The sequence below is a fragment of the Cynocephalus volans genome, chromosome 1, assembly GCF_027409185.1.
Source record: "Cynocephalus volans isolate mCynVol1 chromosome 1, mCynVol1.pri, whole genome shotgun sequence".
Classification (NCBI taxonomy): domain Eukaryota; kingdom Metazoa; phylum Chordata; class Mammalia; order Dermoptera; family Cynocephalidae; genus Cynocephalus; species Cynocephalus volans.
The window spans coordinates 246,615,196-246,635,819 of record NC_084460.1 but is presented as its reverse complement, the minus strand read 5'-3'; the positions used below and the strand labels follow the sequence as shown (position 1 = coordinate 246,635,819).

Sequence of the window (20,624 nt, the reverse complement as noted above, 5' to 3'; positions counted from 1 at the left end):
GGAAAAAGCACTTGATTGAAATCAAAGCCTTACCACTTACTACCTATGTGATTATGAGGAAGTTCTTTAATCTCTCTAAGCCTAAATTTTCTGGTAAAACTAGAGTAGTAATATATGTACAGTTCTTTTATTAATGAAAATACAGGGTAGATTACTGTAACAAGAGCTCAAGAATACAGTGGCTGTCACAAGACAGAGCCTTGTTTTCTATCTCACCTAAAAATAGTATGGAATAATATGGCTCACTGGGCATCCAAGCTACTTCACCATGTTTCTTAGGTGCCTCTGGTCCACAATACTATTTTTTGCAGGCTCAGCTCACCACCACTTCCAAATTCCAGGCTACTGGAAGGAAGAAATCTAGAGGAAACACACCTTTTTTTCTAAGGGCATGACCTGGAAGTTGTCTCTTGCACTCATATCTCATTGGCCAGAACCTAGTCATGCGGCCCCAGAGACCTGGGAAATGTTTTCTTTAGCAGGGAAGCAATTTGCTGAGCTCATACTTCTGATATCATGGAGATTGGTAAGACAACCATCAGTGCCTGCCATAAACACCTGGAGTAGTTCTCACATGGAATAAATGTGTACCAAATGATGTTCTCATTAAATCATCTGGGAGATAATTAGTGTGAAAGGAGAAGGTAAGTAGAAACATTTTACCAACTACGACTTTTGACGTACTCAGGACTTAGGATAGACCTTCCTAGGAAGCTTATGTTTGCACTTAAAAACTTGTTTATCTCTTTGTGTATTAAATCACAATTCCCAAGAAATAAGATTTATATTCATCCTAAAGAAATAAGCTTCAGAAGTAATTTTTTAAAGTATACTTGCTTTTGTATCTAACAGCTTAAGCTAGTTTCCTTTCTTGCTCAGGAAACTTTGGTATATTAATTTATAAGGAATGGTGCTTTGGTAAAAAATAAAAGATACAAAGTAAACGATGTTATCTATTTTTAATGCAGAAATTATTTCATTTGCTCAGCTATAATTTTGTTAATCAGAATTTTTCTGCTATCTACACTGCATGGATTCAGTTTCAAGCCTTCAGCAACAATTCATACTTACAGATGTGGGACTGTACCTTTATTGATCTATTTTCATTTTTTTTTATTTGTTTTGTTTTCTTGAGGATATCTACAGTAACCTGCTGAACTTAGAAAGTTTTGTTCCAGGGAAAGTAGTTTATGCTGCATCCCATTCATGCTAACCTTGCCTAGGACATTCTCACATTCTTTGGGTCACGACTCCAAGTTGTCAGCCCCTCATGTGATTTATCAGACCACACTGCTACCCAGCTGGCAGCTGGATAGGGCTCAGTTGGCCCTGCTATTTGGGTGACATTGGCAACATGAGAGGTGAACATGATACAGGTTATATTAGTCTGCTTGGGCTGCCATAACAAAATACCATAGACTTGGCTTAAAAGAAATTTATTTCTCACAGTTATGGAGACTGAGAAGTCCAAGATCAAGGTTCCAGCCAATTTAGTTTCTGGTGAGGGCTGTCCTTCTGGCTTACAGATGGCCCCCTTCTCAGTGTCCTCACATGTTGGAAAGAGAGAACTCTGCTATCTCTTCCTCTTCATATAAGGACACCAGCCCTACCAGATTGGGGCCCCACCCTTACAGCCTTATTTAACATTTATCATCTCCTCACATGCCCTATCTCCAAATACATCACACTGGGGGTTAGGGTTTCAGCATATGAATTTGGGGGCACACAAGTATTCAGTCCATAACACTGGTCTCCCTTTCATTTATCAATTTTTTTTCTAATATTTGCCTTTTGCCATCCCAAGCAACCTCACATCCTGAGCAATCTCACATCACTAAGCCAATAAAAGTCAAAGTATGATAATAGTTGTGATAAAAGAAACATTAAAAATACAAGATTTAGCTGCTTGAAATTTGGAATATATAAAAGCCAAATTAATAGATCTTCAGTTTGTCTTCACATTAGCCAGGATTTAATCTCCATCAAAATACATATTTTTCCATTAGTCTGGTTCTATAAACCCAGCATAAGAGGTTATTGTCACATAGGCTTATGTCAATCATAATAACTGGGAGATACTCTCCTAAAATGCCCAGATTTGTCAGGTAATTTAATATTGTATGTCAGGGTAAATTAACAACACATATTTTAATTTATTTTGCACATCAGTCCTGATTCTCATACAGAATAAGTAATCAGGGAATTTCATACATTTCTAGATTTAATATGCATTTGTATTTGTGGGTGTACAAGTGAGGGAATATTCTTATTCGGATAATTAGTTCTAGTTAAACTTTCATGTAGGAGGTCAAATTAGCTTTCCTCAGGTAGAAGAACGTACACCAAACCAAGAGTTATCACACTTTAAGCAAAGTTTATTAGCAGTGTAAATGTCACTACCTCTGATCTGTAATCAGTTGAACAAACAGTGAAGGACCAGTGTGACTTCAGGCTTCAAGAGCAGAGTCTAATGACTTTGCAAAGCAAAAGAACTGCCTCCCACTGGGTATGGAGGTTAGTCAATTCTGACCATGTTATTGGGAATTAATAATACTAATGTCTTGAGTTGATCCAAAACAATTCTCAGTATCTGGGCAGAGCAACTATAAATATGTGCATAGGTGAGGTGGACTGTAACATAAAATTATATTCTTTCTATGCTTCATAGGTGTTCTTGAAGTGACTGTATACACATGGACAAACACCACACACATTCCCTAATGGTTTTGATTTGGGAGGGCTTGGTGAATATACCTACTCCATTAGTTCCTTTTTGTATGTAATTGTTATAGTTTTAAGATACGGCTTAACTTGCGGTACACACTCAGAAAGGAGAGTTACACATTACCTTCTCATTGCCCTTGCACATATGTTTGTTTTATTTTCCCAACTAGCTTCTTGAGAATGGGGACCATGTCATACTCAGGATGAATACAGGACCTGGCTCATAGAAGATCTTAATAAATATTTGAATGAATTGGTAAATTGAGTAGAGCTTATGAATGAAAGTCTACGGTACTTAAATGTGCAACATATGTAAATATAAGTATTACATGAAAAGTCTATCAGTATGTCTATGATACACACATATATGCACATACATCTCACATTCAGAATACTGTCACTAGTTAAGGAAAGTGCCTAATGTCTAAGGTGTCTAGCCAAAAATAATAGCATATAATTATATAATTAAATAATGAGTAATTGCTGAAGCAGAGAAAAACTATTTAAAACCTTAATGGGAAAAATGGACATATGTCAATTTTAAAACACTGTGTGAATTAAATATATCAACCCAAGAAAACTTACAGAAATTCAAGCTCATTGACATTTATTCATAGCCACAAGTTGTTTTATTTTTTTGTTATTATTAGCATATTCATTATTACAAATCATGATTTTTCTTTATGCCCTTTACCCATTTTCATTGTTTTAATAAAGACAGTAAGTACAAACTATCAAACAATTATCTTATTTATTATTTTCCTTACTGTGAACATAACTAGTATTCATCTTAGGAATTGATTAAAAATACTGACATAATTATCCAAACTTTTATGAAAAGCGATTATAGATTTTTTGGTAAGAATAAGAAGTTATGTAACTTATAAGATTTTAATAAACCCTTAAATTAAAGTGATTTTTTTTCCCAAGATTAGTAATTATAAAAGAGGTCCAGTTTCTACACTTTTTACTGGAAATATACTGACATGCATGGGCAAAGTTTCTATTTAAAGTAGATGCCAGCTCTGTATAATTAGAGAATTACAGTTATAGTTCTTACAGATAGAAAGGAATTATATTCATGGCGTACCTTTTGGCGTATGTTATTAGAAAAACTTTATGTTTCACTATGTGATTATATATCTGATATGCAATCAACTTTGTATTATTTATTCGATTAGAACCAGAAGTAGCGTAAAACGGGAAAAAACTTATTCCAAGATCCCTTGTCTGGAAATAGCTTTGGTTTATTCCTCATTAGTCTTGGCCTTAAAAAAAAAAAAAAATCCCTTAACTCAGCAAGGCTTGTGTGTCCTGCTTATTGACTCATAGAATGTTCTGAAAGCCTCATGGAAATTCTTAGCTTTTACTTGATTAGCCAATGGTATAGGGCTTTTCTCCATGTCATAAATGTTCATTTGCAGATAATGATTACTTTCTACTGCCTCAATATATTTTCATATACAGTGTTCTCCTGAATTCCTTAGATCCTTCAGGAGGAATGCTTGAAGCCATCTGTTAGGAGGTTTTTCTCAAACTCTCTTCTCTAGGGACCAGCCTTTATCACAACACGATTAACACCTTGATCAGGAATGCAAACATAACAGTGCAGCAGAGATTACTGGAATGAGACAAACAGACTTATTCTATATTTGTTGAACTGCCTACATTTTTTAAGCTCATGATGGATATGGAATTAGAGCTGGGATTCAAACACCTGTCTCTGCCTCTGCCCTGAATAACAACTCTCTGTACTATTAGTGTCTCTTTCTACCAATTTTCTCTGAAATAATTATAGAATATATTGAATATATGAATTATGTTGAAGTTTTGCGGTCATTAAACAAAGTTTTATCCAGAACTGGGTATACATAAAATGACTGTGTTCATATACAAAAATACTTACAGTACACTGTGGTAGGTACGATGATGTGGAAAATAGGTATTATAGGAACACATTGAAAGGATACTTAATCCAGCCTGAGTGGGTCAAAAAGAGACTTCCTCTCTTAAAGATGAATAGAAACAGGCCGATGAAAGTGGGGCAGGAGAGCAAAGGGTCAGTAGGAGAAAAACCAAAGAGAAGTAAAACAGCACAATGTATACATTGAACTCTACACAAATGTGTATTGCTGAGGCAATATTTAAGACAGGGCTTAAGACAGGAAAGATGAAGTTCAGATGATGTTGAGAAATGAAGCTCAGATGATAGTCAGGGGTCTCATCGTGGTGGACCACGTAGGCCGTATTAGTGTAAATGACATGGTGAAAGTGAAGCCTCATGGACATGGAGACCATTGTCTGTCTTCTTCATGCCACATTCCCAACATCAGGAATACATCTGGCTCCTATGGCCTGGCCCTAGGCAAATATGTGTTGAATGGATAAATGGAGAAAAGGATTTTAAGCAGAAGAGTGATGTGGTTCAATTTTTTTTTTACTTGAAACATAACTGATTATACATATTTATGGAGTACAGAGTTGACTATCAGTATTTGTGTACAGTATACGATGATCAAATCAATATTATTAGCATGTTCATCATTACAAATCGTAATTACTCTTTGTGTACCTTACCCAATTACTCTCTAACCTCCCTTCCCCTCCCCCTTTCCCACTCTAGTAGTTATAGGTCTGTTCTCTTCTAAAAATTCAATGTTTTGTGGTGTTTCTTTCTTCCTTCCTTCCTTCTCTCCCTCCTTCCTTCCTCCCTTCCTTCCTTAGCTCCCACTTATGAGTGAGGACATGTGGTATTTCTCTTTCTGTGCCTGGCTTATTTCACTTAACATAATTTGCATGGAATGTCTTTTTCATCCCTTCACTATTAGTCTTATGTCTTTATTGGTGAAGTAAGTTTCTTGCAGGCAGCATATACTTGGGTCTAGTTTTTTAATCCATTCAGCAAGTCTGTATCTTTTAAGTGAGGAATTTAGTCCATTTACATTCAGGGTTGTTATCAAAAGTTGTTGCCTTATTCCTGCCATTTTATTAATTTTTTTTCTATGGTTATTTTATATTTCTTATGTTTCTGTCTTTCCCTTTTATTGTTTATCTTTGATGTTGGGTGTTTTTTTGTAGTGATAAAATACATTTTCTTTCTCTTTCTCATTTGTGTATCTGTTCTATTAGTGGTTTTTATTCTCTTGTGTATTTATGTTAACATATGTCTCTCTTTTGATTCCATATGTAGGACCCCCTTGAGGATTTGTTGAAGGGTTGGTCTTGTGGTGGTAAATTCCTGCAGCTTTTGTTTGTCTGGAAAGGATACTATTTCTCCTTCACTTCTAAAGGAAAGCTTTGCTGGATATAGTGTTCTTGGTTGGCAAATTTTTTCTCTTAGCACTTTGAATATGTCATCCTAGGCTGTAGGGTTTCTATTGAGAAGTCTGCTGTTAGCCTGATGGGGATTCCCTTATAGGTAATTTTACACTCTTCTCTTACCATTTTTAGAATTCTTTCTTTGTCTTTGACTTGATAATGTGACTACAATGTGTCTCGGGAGGTCCTTTTTGGGTTGAATTTGTTTGGGGATCTTGGAGCTTCTTGGATCTGTAAGACCATCTCTCACCCAATATTTGGGAAGTTTTCAGCTATTACTTCATTAGATAGGCTTTTAATGCCTTTTTCCTTCTCTTCCCCTTCCTATACACCTGTAATATGGATATTTGTATACTTAAAGTTATCAGAAAGATTTCACAGGTTTTCTTAATTTTTTTTAATTCCTTTTTTTTTTCATTCCAACAGTGTTAATTCAAAAAACTGTCTTCTAGCTTGGAAAATGAACCCATGAAGATATTCTAATAGATTTTCAATGAAAATCTTGTAGTACTTCACATTTCTAAAATATTTGGTGGGTGTTACACCAGCACTAGGTCAAAAATAAAAGCTAAAAACACGAGTACCTCCCCTTTAAAAAAAAAGTCTTTTTTATTTTAATGACACCAAAACATTTTGGCATAACTAATTACCACTTATTCTTCACATAGAAATATGTTAATCCTTTCCTCTCTTTTGCTTTTCTTTTTTTCTTGATATTCTCTCCCTGGGTCTGGCTTTCTGCAGTTAAGGGGGCAGAATCAGCTACCACATGGAGCCTCACTCCCAGATAAGTGGCCTTGGAAAGCTTCCACTTTGCACAGGAAAGGAGCAATGCTAAGAGGCCAAAAAGAATTCCAATAAACAGCATTTGTATTTCTGTTTCTCAATTTGGCTTTAACATTTGGTGAGGGGTAAAACAAATCCAACCAAGCAAAGGGCCATCCTTCATTTGAACTTCAAGTTCAAATAATGTTAAATTTAATTTGTAATCAGATCTTTGTAAGTATTGCTAAAATATCTGACAGTATGCATGTGTCGAAACCCACAGAACTGTACAACACAAAGAGGGATATCTAATGCAAAACTGAGTTAATAATAATACATCGATATTGATTCACAGTTGTAACAAATGTACCACAGTAATGTAATACGTTAATAATAGGGGAAATTGTGTTGACAGGGGGAGGACAGTATGGGAACTGTCTGTACTTTCTGCTCAATTTCTCTGTAAACCTAAAACTGCTATAAAAATAAAGTCTATTACAAAAAAAATCTAATTCTGAGATTAGATATTACACTGAAGATTTATAAGAATTTTTTTTTTAATTTTAATATGTTTTATATAAGAAATTTTGTTAACGTTTCTCCTTTCTCACTCCTTGGCACTGTCTCTCTTCCTCTTCTAAACGTGGTTTTTATCATCCAAGGATATTCCTTCAGGAAGCATAATTTCATTCTGTCACATTTGAGAGTAAAGTCTCTCGGCCCAAATAAGTTTGGTTTTAGCCATGGTTATGGGGCATCCAGTTGGCAATACCCAGCAAGTATCTGGATACACAGAGCTGAGGCCTGAGCTTTGAGTAGCAGACTTTAACAGAGAGACAGGACCCCGAGAGGCAGGGAGGTCACCCCGGGACAGGGGTGGAGGGCCACCAGCAGAAGACCAGCATTGAAACACGAACATCAATGATACCCAGAACCAGGAGAGAAAGAGCAGGTCTCAAAGAGAGACAGCAACTTGGTCAGAGAGGTCAGAAGAGGGTCTGCAGAGAGAAAAATCCCAGAAGGCAGGCTGAAGAGAAGTTCAAGGAGGAAGGAGTGAGAGAGTAAGTAAAGCAAGGAGCTCCTCTCTTTGGATAAAACCCTGCCCCCCTAACATTCCTCCTTCCTTACCTAACTCTTCTGAACCTATAAGCTGTGCTTATAAATGTTTGTGATTTATGCCATGCGAAGAATATAATTTCCTCTGTGTACAAGTATGATTTTAGATTATGGGCTCCATCTAGTTTGTTTATAGGCTTTGTGGCTTTTAATGGTCTTTTTCTGTAAGTAGCTATAATTAATTTGACTATAATGCAAGTGTTTCAATATTCATTATTGTAGTGGTTACCTAGCAGATTTTACCATTATTTACTCGGGGATATTTTTTAGCCCACTCTGCTCCCTATTCAGTAAGAAACAGATAAATACTTTGCTCAGAGCCAAAGAGAAATAGTTTAGATTCTGCTTTCGTGGACTTTCTACTTTATTTGCATGAAGATGACTCCTAACGATTTTGAGAAGGATAAACAGAAAAGTTCATTTTATTGTACTAAGCTCATTTATTGTTCTGAGGAAGGACAATGCTGCCTGTCTGACCAGTATCAGTTCTTTTTCATATTTTATCCACAGAAAGTTGTGGTTCTGTTTAGCTATATTTGCCCCACTGTAAAATGCAGTTTGTGTGTAGGATTCCAACCCATTATTGCAGACATGGGTAGTACTTCTATTAAAGCATCCACATTTTGTTAATTTTTATTTGCTCATTCCTCCTGGGTAATGACTGTGTTATGGATCTTAAAGGGCATTACAACAAATATGTGATTTTAAAAATTATTCCTTTTGGTTCACAGGAAAACAGTTCTGTGTAAAGATAAAATAAGATAGATCTAATAATAATGCTATACTTTTTATCAAGTGAATGTCAGAGTCCATCATAAAACTTATTTTCTGTGGCATTTTGGTGAACTTTTTAAGTTCTTTTTATCTTTTCATGAAGAAACAGAAATATATAGAAATTAAGAATTTTATCCAAAGCCACAGAGGCATTAGATCTGAGTAACCTTGGCCTTGCTGACACGTGGCTTGCCTTTTCCCTCTGATCTTGCTTAAAATATCGATAAAGCCCTTGAAAGTTTTTTCATCCATTTTTCGTTTCTCCCTTACATAGTATTGATTTCTATTTTTTAACTTCAAAAATTCACATAGCACAATTGTTAAAAAGTTTAAGAGGAACTTTCTTAAATTTAACTTTTGACCTACGTTTTAGATTTTTATAAAGAACTAACTATACTGCATGTGAGATAGCTAATGAATAATATAAACTAATTCTTATCAGTATTGAGCAAAATGATAAACTTTACTTTTGAAAAGTTTGTTTTTAAGAAGAACTGAACCCATTGTTTAATTTTGTTGTTGTTGTTGCTTTCCTGGTAGCTGCAAGCATTACAAAAGATTGCTAGCATATCAGATGGTGCTCAGCCTGGTAAAATAAAAACTGAAATTATACTATTCCTTTTACCCAAGTCTAAGTTCTATTGCTTAAAATTTTCCTTGTGGTATTAATAGCTCAAGTGAAATTTTTGGAGATTAAGAAAAGACTCTAATTCTTCCTCTGTGATTGGCTCCTCTGGGAGCTTTGCTGTATGTAGTCCATTGCATATCAGCCCCCATATTCAATCAGTTATGATGTCCTATTGATTCTACCTCTTTCGTCTTGTATTCTTTCTCACCACAGCCTAACCTTCAGTTCATGCCAAAATTATTTCTCACGTGGATTACTATAATGCCTCCTATTGACTTCTTTAGCTCCATCAGCCTCTGTTTCACCCACTCCTTCCCCATGAGCTCCTCTTGCACAGACACACGATCCATTCTCCAATCACTGATGTTCCTAACATGAAAGTCCTATCATGTCATCCCTTGTTTAAAAACTGTCTTTGACTCTGTACTACCTTTAGGACAAGTCTAAACACATTAACGTGACTTATACAACCTGCATTGTTCTGGTACCAGCTTACCTTTCTGGGAACATTTTTCATCCCAGGACTTTAGTCAGTACTAAAATTCTTTCAGTTCATAACTCATGTTTGCTCTGGCTCCAGGACTGCCATTGTGTGTAATTCTACTTGAAACATAACTAGAACAGCTTTTCCTCTTCTCCTGCTTCATTCTCTTTTGCCTAGGTAAATCTGACTCTCCAGGTTTTCAGTTTCGACCTCACTTTTTCAAGAAAGCCTTCCTGGACACCTGTGAAAGAGTTACGTTCCCTCAGCATGGCCAATATTACTCCTATCACCACACTTATCACTGTTTTTCAAATGCTTATATATTCAAGTAGGCTTATATTCTCAAGGCAGTTAGCTCTATGAGGGCAGGGGCTGAGGATTTCCTGTCTATTGTTGTATCCCTAACTCTTATTACAGTGTGTTGCTTATAGTCAGACATCATTAAATGCCAGTCGGATAGATGGATTTCATACCACATCACCAGTAAAGATAGAGTGAAAAACACAGAAAACAAAGCAGGTATGGAGCCATAACAGAAGTATCAGAGGACCAACAAAGCCAAGAGGGAGGGCCCGCCCTGCCCTGCCTTACCATACCATTTGTGAGTCCTGGGACAAGAGTACAAATCGAGGCCCACATATGTCTAACTATTTTCAAGTTAAGAATTAAGCCAATAAGCTGTTCAGTAGAGTATGTCTTATCCTGCTACTTTGACAAATACATATCCATAAAAATATGAGAAGGCCAGGTATCCTTTTAAAATTTCTAAATACCTCAAAGTTCTTTGCCAGAACATGGAAGCCCAAAGTGGCTCGTGTCCCACTCCCTGACTTGTACTACTAGAATGTGGACACCCCAATCCCCACTGCCATGCTCCATCCACATTTCCTAAAAACGGTCATCCTGAGGCCACTCTCAAGCCACACAGGTGTTGTCTACCTCAGGGGGATGGATTGGAAAAAAGACCTATGCAAGCCTTGGAAGTGGTTCTAGGGCCATTAGAGCATGGACTTATGGAATCCCAGGTACCCAGATTGTGCTCGAGAAGGTGGGGAGGGCATAGACTTCATGCGAGCCAAACCCCTTAGCCTGCAGACTGAGGAGGGGCATGGCCAGAGAGGGTTGTGTCTAATGGTGATACTGCAAGCAGGAGATAAGGTGGATTTGTTCTAGAAATTGTACTCCTAATACTTATCCGTGAGGGTGTAGCATTAGCACAAACTACCTAATATTGTATTTTTAAAAACCCCATGTGAGTATATGAATAAACCTTAAAGGTTGTAAATATATCTAACTAACCTCTTAGTTATTTATATTTCAAGACCATGTCACAAGAACGTGTAACTCTGTTCTGTTGTGCTCTGGAAAGCAGGTTAGTGCTTAAGAACATAGTCTTTTGAGCTAAAACTGTTCTGAGTTGTGGTTTGGTTTGAGTTCTGAGTCGTCCATTTACTGGCTGTGGAGCCTTGGGCAGCTTCATCTGCTGAATAGAGGTAATAAAATCTTCCTCCAGGGTTGTAGTGAAAGTACGTGAGGTTAAAATCTTTAAAAGGCTTAGCTCAAGTAAGTGCTCGATAGATCATAGTGCTGTCATCATCATCATAATCACTGTCATTATTTTTACAGCTGCTATTCCTCATTGTCCATAACTATTGTAATGACCTTGGGCAAGTCACATAACCTCTCAGAACCTCGATTTCTTCATCCATAAAATGAAGTGTTTGGAGCAGAGGATAGCTAAGATTTTGTCCAGTTAAGAGCAGGGACTTTCTGGAGTTCCTTCTCTTTTAGTTTACATTGAACTTGAACGTGACCCCTCAGGCTATGTTCTAAATTGTTACTGGCTGTTAGCTACTATGCATAAAATATTATGTATTCTATTTCAAGAAAATCTGGTCTGTGAAAATCTGAATCTTTTGTAAAACCTGAAAAACTTTGAATTAAATATGCAGTTCATGAAATAAAGTATTTACTTTACAGAAAGATTCATTATAGAGTTCCTTTTACTCACAGGCTCTTCTAGTACATCAAAAATCAAATTTCATTTATAGAAAGATATTCAGTTTGCCCGCAACTTTTCAGAAACATATGCAGAAATTTTTAATCTCTTTGAATCACAGAATCCTTTGAGAATTGATTAAATCTGATTCCTCTCCTTGAAAAATGAGCATGGTTGCAAATATTTGCATGCTGTTCCTGGAGGGGGGGTGTCTATGGATCCTAATTTAAGAATCCCTGGCATAAAGCCAAAACAAAGCTAAAGCCAATGAAAATTGAATACGCTGAGGATATTAGAGGCATTTCTAAATTTGGACCACCAAACACCTGGTCTTTTTCAGGATCAGAGAAACAAAGAGAGAACTAACATTCATTGAAGGCACACACTGTGCCAGACACTGTGCTAAGCATTTTATATGTTTTATATTGTTCTTCCCCTACCAAACCTAAAAAAGACAGGTATTTCTGATGAGAAAACTGAGGCTCAGAGAGTAAGCTATTCTCTAACATCTCATCACTAGCAAATGGCAGAAGCAAAATTTGGATTGGAGTCTGGCTCTAAAGCTACTACACTATGATAAAACACCCTAAATTCCTTCATCTTTCTTCCCAACCTCCCAAATCTTTATAGAAGAATAGATGCAGAGATTTCTCTTCCTTAGTGAACTTCTCACAAAGGAACTCCCTAAACCAGCTTGATGTTGACAGCCAGTTACTCTCCCATGTTCTGTGTCATCTCACTGGCGCTGGCTGACTTGCAGGAGAGATGCGCTGCTGTTGGGATGGGATGGGGCAGGCAAAGAGCTGAGGGATGATGGACTCTCTTAGCTGGATGTGATTCAAAAGTTCTGATCCCCTACGTGCCCCAGTAAAGGTTTCCAGCTGACATCTGTGTGAAAGAGTTGTCAGCCAAGGAGAAAAGTGGCCTGTCAGATTCAGAATGTCCCATTTGCCAAGTCTCACATGAGTAAAGGGAAGACAGGCCCCATCTGGAAAAGAAAATCTGCTTCCTGAAAGATTTATTACACAGGGGTCATGTTGCACAACATGGACTATGCTCAGTAGACTCAACTCCACTTTGACTCATTCACATTTCACAAGGTAGCTAACTAATCTTTTTAAAAAGTAGGGAATAACAGGGGGAATAATTAAAGGGCCACATGAATGACAGAACAACTTGGACCTTATTAGAATTCTGTCTTGGTGCTATAAGCTAATATTGACCTTTCTTCACAAAACAGCCTAACCCAATACTGTGCAGAAATCACCATGGTTTGCACACTTAAAGATCTTCTATATTAAGGTGAGGTCTGTGTCCCCATGGCCTAACTTGTCAAAATAGAAATTCTTGGAGAGTTGGAAATATGCTTGCAAATCCATTTTTGGTTTCAAGTCATTTTAAGATATGCTATCTTATCACCTCAGACTTCACAGTGTGTCCTAGAAAATCATGCTGTTTTCACAGTGATATTAAAAGCACAGTGAGATTTGGGATTTGATTTAGATTTTCCTCATGATTTCCCACATGACATAGAACAGCTTCATAAAGTCACTTGCTACTAAGTATTTCAGATCTTTATTTAGCAGTAATGAGGAAATCACTACCTGAGAATGTTTGAGAGTGAAATATGCATATTTAGGAGTAATTGACATCTGATATATAATTTTTCTTATATGCTGTGGATAGTGCAAGAGATATTCTATTAGTGTGAAAGTGGTAACTTCTTATCAGCAAGCCAGCATACCAGAGTAGTTAAAGTATGGACTCTAGAGCCAGGCACTGTGGGTTTGAACCCCAGCTCACTCTACCACTTACCTGCTTTGTGACCTTCATATGCCCTGTTTCCTCATATAGAGAATGCAGGCCATGGCAAGTTCTTCCCTATGTTAATTTGAAGATTGTGTAAATTAATATACATAAGGTGCTTAGAACAGTGTTGGCACATAATAAATGTTATGTATTAGCCATTATTATACAAATGTGTAAAGATGACCAATAAACTCTATTTTAGGTGTTAGATGATTTTAAAAAATAAGTTAGTTTAGCCTTAGTTTAGGATAGGCTTTGTATTATCTTTGTCTTGAGAGAGCTCTAACTAGGACTGCTACCATTCCTTCTGTTTTCTCATGTCAAATCTGCATATCAGTAAGTGGCTCCCTGACATCTGTGGCCTGAGGATCCTGGGATACCTGTAAATGGAGATGTGCACTAAGTATCTGGTAGATTGAATAAATACCATGTCTCACACATACCCAACATATTTTTGCCAAATGCATGTCAGCCCTACCATGATAATGAAATACCTCTTTACTTTAAATGTTGTTACTTTACATTTACTTTAAATGACTTCACAATAGCTTTGAATATAATCAATGGCTACTAAAGGAAAGATAACACTAGTCATATGTGAGAGGTCCTTAAGACCATTTGATGCTAAAAAATATGTGTCTTCACACTTGAAAAGGCTGGGGAAATATGACCATTCATTCATTCAAAATATGTATTGAGTACCTACTGTAGGCCTCGCACTGTTCTAGAAGCTGGGAATAGAACACCAAGAATATAGTCATTGTCTTCATGGAGGTTATTTTCTAGTGAGGGGAGGCAATGAACAAGGAAAAACATTAAACAAGATAATTTTAGAGACAAGTAAGTGCAGTGGAGTAAATAAAACAGAGCAATGTAATAGAGGGAAAGCCTCATGAGAATATGATAACTGAATTAGGAGAAGAAGGTTACATGCTGAGGGAAGAGCAAAGGCAAAAGCCTTGAGATAGGAATGGATTTGACATGTCTGGGAAAGAGAAAGGAAGCTTAGATCTTGGTTGGTGGGGTGTGGAGTTGGTACTAGGTGAGGTTTAGAAAGTAAGCAGGGGCTTAAGCATGCGGTAATTGTAGACCATGGTGAGGTGTTTGATTTTATTCAAAATGCAGTGGGAAGCCATTACACTGGAGTGACATGATCAGATTTGTAATTTACACAGTTTGCTTGGCTGCTGTGTGGAGAACCAAGTACAGAAGAGCATGAGTGGTCCCAGAAATATCTGTGAAGAGTCGTTAGCTGCAGTCCAAACAAATGTTAGTGTCTTGGACTACAATGTGGCAGTGACATCGAGGGAAAGCAGGAGGATTTGCAATCTGTCTTGGAAGTAGAAACAGCAGGATTTGCTGATAGCCTGAATGTAGGTGGGGAGCTAAAGGAGGATCAAGGAATCACTATTTTAAGGTCTTGCTCAAGTCCTGCCTTCACAGTGAAACTTTCCCAGCCATTCTAACCCACTTTTGTCTCTCCTTTTGGTGCAACAGTTGTTTGTTGAGCTCATAATACGTGCAAGGCATGGTGCCAGGTGCTTAGGATACATTAATGAACAAAACAAAGATCCCTCACCCTGTGAAGTTTATATTCTGTCCTGCACTACTTCTATATCTATGCCTGCAATTTATACTAAATTTCATGTGTCTTTGTATTAGTCTCTAGTTGTTTTGGATGTATTGTTTTTGTTTTCTAGTCATCTTAAGGACCAGGGACCCCAATGTTTAATTTACCATAATGTCTTACCTTAGTGATGATGAAGCAAAAGTAACAACAAAAATATGTTTTTTTTCACATATAACTTGTTTATAGGTGTGCCTGCTTTAAGTAAGTAAATTTGTGAAAATCCAAAATTGCAATTCAGATCATTGGAAAGACCATCATTTTTCCATTAAGAAAGGATTAGTTACTCACTCAAGATTTACTTTAAATAACAGGCACCCCCGCCCCATGAATGTAGCTAAAAGTTTGTCAACAGAGGTCATAGTCAATTTAAAATTAATCCAAAATAGAGACAAAGAAGTTGAAATTAGAATTGTAAGTAAAAAGAAAATAATTTCTGATTTAAGGACTTCCATTTTCTAAATTTACAATTTATATCTACAATTATAAATGGATTCTCTAACCTCACATTCATCCTGGCAAGGAAAAGTAACCATTTGAATACACAGGAAAATTGGCTTCTGGTTATGGCTTTCTGAATATGTCTTAAAATATTTTTTTTAAAAATCATGGTTTTATGTTTTGTAAGGAAGACTGATCCCCCTTATAAACACTCATAGAATATTGACTGCTTTTTGAAACTTCTTATAATAATGTTAGCATTGAGGTGTTATTGCTAGTGTAATGTTCTGTCTAATACAGCCATCCTGTGGGTTAATTAAGCTTTTGAGGACTATCCCAGTATTCCAATGGCCATTTATAACTTTGTTTCTATGGAAAATGCTTCTGAATTTTAGAATACGACCTTTAAAACCAAGGTTAGGAACACACCCTTTTTATAAGGGGTCCTCTTAAACTTGTTTCTGTAATTTTCACAATTCATGTACTCTCTAAAGATGATCATAATTATCAGTGGGAAATAAAATCTTTAATCAAATAATATCAGCACAGTCCTTATAATAAAAACACAGATGCTATTCCATTTACCTCATTCATTCATTCAATACATTTATTGAATGCCTTCTCTGGGCAGGGCACTAGGAAAACAGCAGTAAATGAAGTCTAGTCTCTAACCCAGAACAGCTTAGAGCTCACTGGGAAGGAAGACACATGCACAAATAATACACAATTGAATATTTTAAGTACTGTAATAGAGATGTAAATGGAATGTATTGCAAGTTCAGAGGAAAACCAGATACTTTCTTTTTAGAGAAGAGGGAGGGCCTCCTGGAAGAGATGGCATTTAAAATACCCCTTGAAAATGGAGAGAATTTGAAAGGGGACAGAAAGTGAAAAGCATCCTGGGGGGCATGACAAGATGAACAAAATGATAGAACTAAGAAATGTTCTCATCATAAAGAAATGATAAACTTTTGCAATGATAAATTTGCTAACTACCCTGATTTGATTATTACACATTGTATACATGTATTAAAATATAACTCTGCACCCTGTAAATATGTACAAACAATACTTTTCAATTAAAAAATAAATAATTTATTTTAAAAGAGGAACTAAGAAAGTGTATACATACAAGAACCATCTAGTGCTTCAAGCAGTGAACATTTCTGAAGGAATTACTAGGTGTAAGATGCTTCCTAAGGGGCCAGAGACAGAAAGAAAAAATAAGATGTGGGTCTCGTGCTTGAGGGAGAATTCAGTTTAACAAACAAATCTTATAAAGCATAAATGAGAAAACAGTTTTCAGTTAAGTTTGAGAATGGTGGTGGATGCTGAACTGAGGTGCTGGAACTGGATTCCAAAGAGATGGCTTTGGTAATGATAATAAAGCTTATCATTTACTAAAAAAAATCCTTCAATGTTCTAGGCACTGTGGTAAGAACTTACATGCATTATTCCCTCCAGGTCTCCTCAGGAGATATGATTACTGGTTTGTTCCTACTAATCAGCTGAGAAAATTGGGGCTTAACAAGTCAATTAATTCATGTAATGTTGCCCAGCTGGTAAGTAGTGGAATAGAGATTTGAACAGGTGTATTGGATTTCAGAGGCTGAAACTAAGGGGAGCCGTGGAAGACGTTTGAATAGGAAAATGATTGATTTGAGCTACTCATCTTAAGAATTCAGTTGACTACAGGGGGAATATAATGATTAAAGGATTATGCTAGGGAACAGCTAATGAGGACCTAAATTAAGTTAATGGTAATGGGTATGAAAAGGGGAAGGAGATGACAGATGTCATAAAGATAACTACCTTGATTCAGGAAAGAAGAAGGAAAAGTCAAATACATCTTCAGGTTTTAGAGTCTGTATAACTGGAGGACTCATGGTGCCAGGCAGTGTAATAAACAACACCAGAGGAGGAAGGTCTTTGGGGGAGTAAAGAGAAGGAGTGGGGGCAGGAAGTCTGGGATGACTAGTTTAATTTTGTGCAAGTTGAAGTTGAAGTGCCAGTGGGATACAGGTGGGAGGGGTCCAGTATGTGGCTGCAAATACTAAAGTCGAGCTTGGAAAAGAAGCAATTTAGACACGGGATCGTTTTCTACCCATGGTACAAAGGTCAAGGAGAACTGATAAAGACCTTCAAAACCACGGTTTTATTAGGCTGGAGAAATCAGAAGCCAGATTACAGGGTTTATGAAGTGAAGAGATAGTAAAAAGGTGAAAAAAGAAAGTGAAGGCTTCTCTAAAAGAGTTAAAATTTAAGGGAAAGTAGTTGGTAGACTGAGAAGCTAACAGTAATGAAACAAGTTTTCTGTTTTCCTTAAGAATGAAATGACTGAAGAAACAAGGTGATTGACAAAGTCTTAGAGAGGGTCAGGATGCATTTACTCGAGGTGACCAGTTAGTGGGAGTAAGGCATGCCTGGTGCTCCTTCATGTACATCTAAACTGTTCCCATCCTTTAGACAACCCTTAAATGTCACCTCACTGCTGAGTCTTTATCTCTCCCATAGTTTCCCCCATAAAGGATTAAATGTTTCTTATCCCATTCTTCTACTGCTCTTAGTGCATACACACACCATGGACCAGTGGTTCTCAAACAGCATGCTTCAGGTCACCTGGGGGACTTGTTAAAACACAGATTGCTAGGCCCCACCCCCAGAGTTTGTGATTCTGAAGATCTGGGGTGGGACCTAGGAATCTGCTCTCCTAACAAGTTCTCAGGTGATGTGATGCTGCTAATCTGGGATCACACTTTGTGTACTATTGAAATAAACAAAGAATATATGAGAGGTACACATAAAGAGCTTGAGCGCTTGAAAATGCATTAGTGTGCCAGACCCGGAAATGTTCTAGAAAAATACTTCAAGAATCAGTCATGATTTAAGGGTAGGCAAAAAAAGAATGGATTATTTTGTCTAGCTCCATGAAAGAAAAATACTTTGAAGGAGGCATTAATGTAATCTCCACTGAGCAGAGGTTTCTTACGGAAGGTCTATTACATATAAAGTTTTTTTCAAAAATCTGAAAACCACAGCAGTGAATATAATTTTATTTTAACCATGAAGAACTAAATATTATATGAGCAAGAAGTGCACAATTGTTATTTGGAGGAAAATAAGTATAGAGCTACCATACTATGTTCTGTTTAAAGTGTTATTTTGTTATTATTTGTAATTTAGCTGAGATCCAATGGGCCTGGATAAATGCACCATTTCTAAGGGCTGGTTTTATAATTACCATTTTGTTTGGTGCATCTAATGATTCACTTGGTTTTACCTGTCCCTAATAATTACTATGCAAATCTGACATAAGCAGATATACTAAATCTCTGAATTTGGATAAGCATAATTTGTTCTGTACATCACTAAAATAAGTGTTGGCTGTGGTTAGCAAATGTGCTAAATTGCATTACCAAAGGTGCATAATCCTTCCTGACATTTGCAAACATCAGTCATTTCAAGTTTCTTTCACTCAGTCAAATGCCCACTAAGCTAAGTCATCAGTATCAATGACAATCAGTTTAATATAAGCAAAACAACAAGTTGCAGCCACACTGTGTAACATGGAAATGTCAAGAGCTTTATTCTGATCATGCGGTCAGATGCCACTAGATGGAGAATGAAATTATTTAGATATGGGAGTAAATACTGTATCATTTTAGTTCCATGCCTACACAACTATTACTTTCACCATAATAAATAACTGAAATTAGGTTTTTGAGTTAAGATGTATAAATACTCCTATTAATGTTATCAATATCAAATTGTCATCCGCCTTAGTCTTTTTGAATTATATGCTTCGAATCTTTATTTAAAACCTAAAAATAGACAGGAAAGGAAACAAATATTTCAGGCCTAATGGTATACAAATGAATTATTCTGGACTAACAATGTAAATAAAGTTCATTTTGAAAACCTATTTCTTTTTGAAATAAAAAGCAACTCAAAATAAAGATTTAGTTGCCCACCTAGGAAAAAAAAAAAAAGCAATCCCTTGAAATCTAAGTGATAGTGAAAATTCCAAATTTTTATAGTAAGTAGATATTTTGAGAGGATTGAGTTGCTTTATTGGGAAGGAGAGAAAGGTGTCAGATTTCTTGATTTCATTTTTACCATGGCAGAGTGGTAGTTTCTGAGTAGCTGGGAGATACTCAGGAAAATTACATGAAAGAAAGTAATTGTCAGTCTTTTAGGATATATTTGGTTCGGTGTCGTCAGAAGGTAGTCTGCCCTCTCCCTGGAATCAGGTTGCAAACACTATCCTCAATAGTAATTAGAGCTAAGCGGGCAATTACAGGACGTATGATTTGTTCAGACGCACTGCCTGCCGGCTGTTTCCTAGCACCACATTTCACAGGAGCACCAGGTTGAAATGATGGAATTATTTATCTCTAAATGTAAGACCTCTTACAGTGCTCAAATGCAGAAGTGATTGTGGACTGTAATCTTAAAAACGAAGGTAAGCACTGCTGACTGATCAGCATTTACACCTCAGGGAACTTTTTCAGGAAGTATGTGATAAAAATATAAAACAATTCAATCAATTTCAAAAAAAGAGAAAAATATCAAAATTAGGACAAACAGAATCTGCTAATTTTGTGACTCTCCTGTCCAATATTATTTTGGTTTTCCTAACTTGTTTGTATTTAAATTGTACTATTGAGTCACTTCGCTAAATATAATGAAGATGTGACTGATTTCCTGCATTTTCTTTCTTTATGAGCTATTGTTCTTTTTTCTTTGAAAGTTTACGCCAGAATAACTACTAGGTAAAAAGGTGATTCATGTTTAGTCCAAGTATGTTAAAAACCCTCTCTCCTTTTTCTCTTCTCTTCAGAAAGTATATATTAAGCTGATGATTGTATATGTCCAAGAGTCCACATTCAGTTTGACAGAACAGTGGCTGGAAGCTTGTCATAAAATATAGTGACATGAG

General features: G+C 36.5%; 1 protein-coding gene across 5 annotated transcripts in view; it reads left to right on the top strand.

The window, feature by feature from the left end:
- The window catches only part of ZNF385B (zinc finger protein 385B), a 295,165-nt gene that overhangs the window by 178,801 nt on the left and 95,740 nt on the right, over positions 1–20,624 (top strand). The window contains exon 1 of one of the 5 annotated variants that reach the window (XM_063097027.1): positions 20,058–20,147. The exons of the other annotated variants lie outside the window; for them this stretch is intronic. The gene's annotated coding sequence lies outside the window, so the exon portion shown is untranslated. Of the gene's footprint in view, positions 1–20,057; positions 20,148–20,624 lie in introns of those variants that run through there. 5 annotated transcript variants of the gene reach the window in all.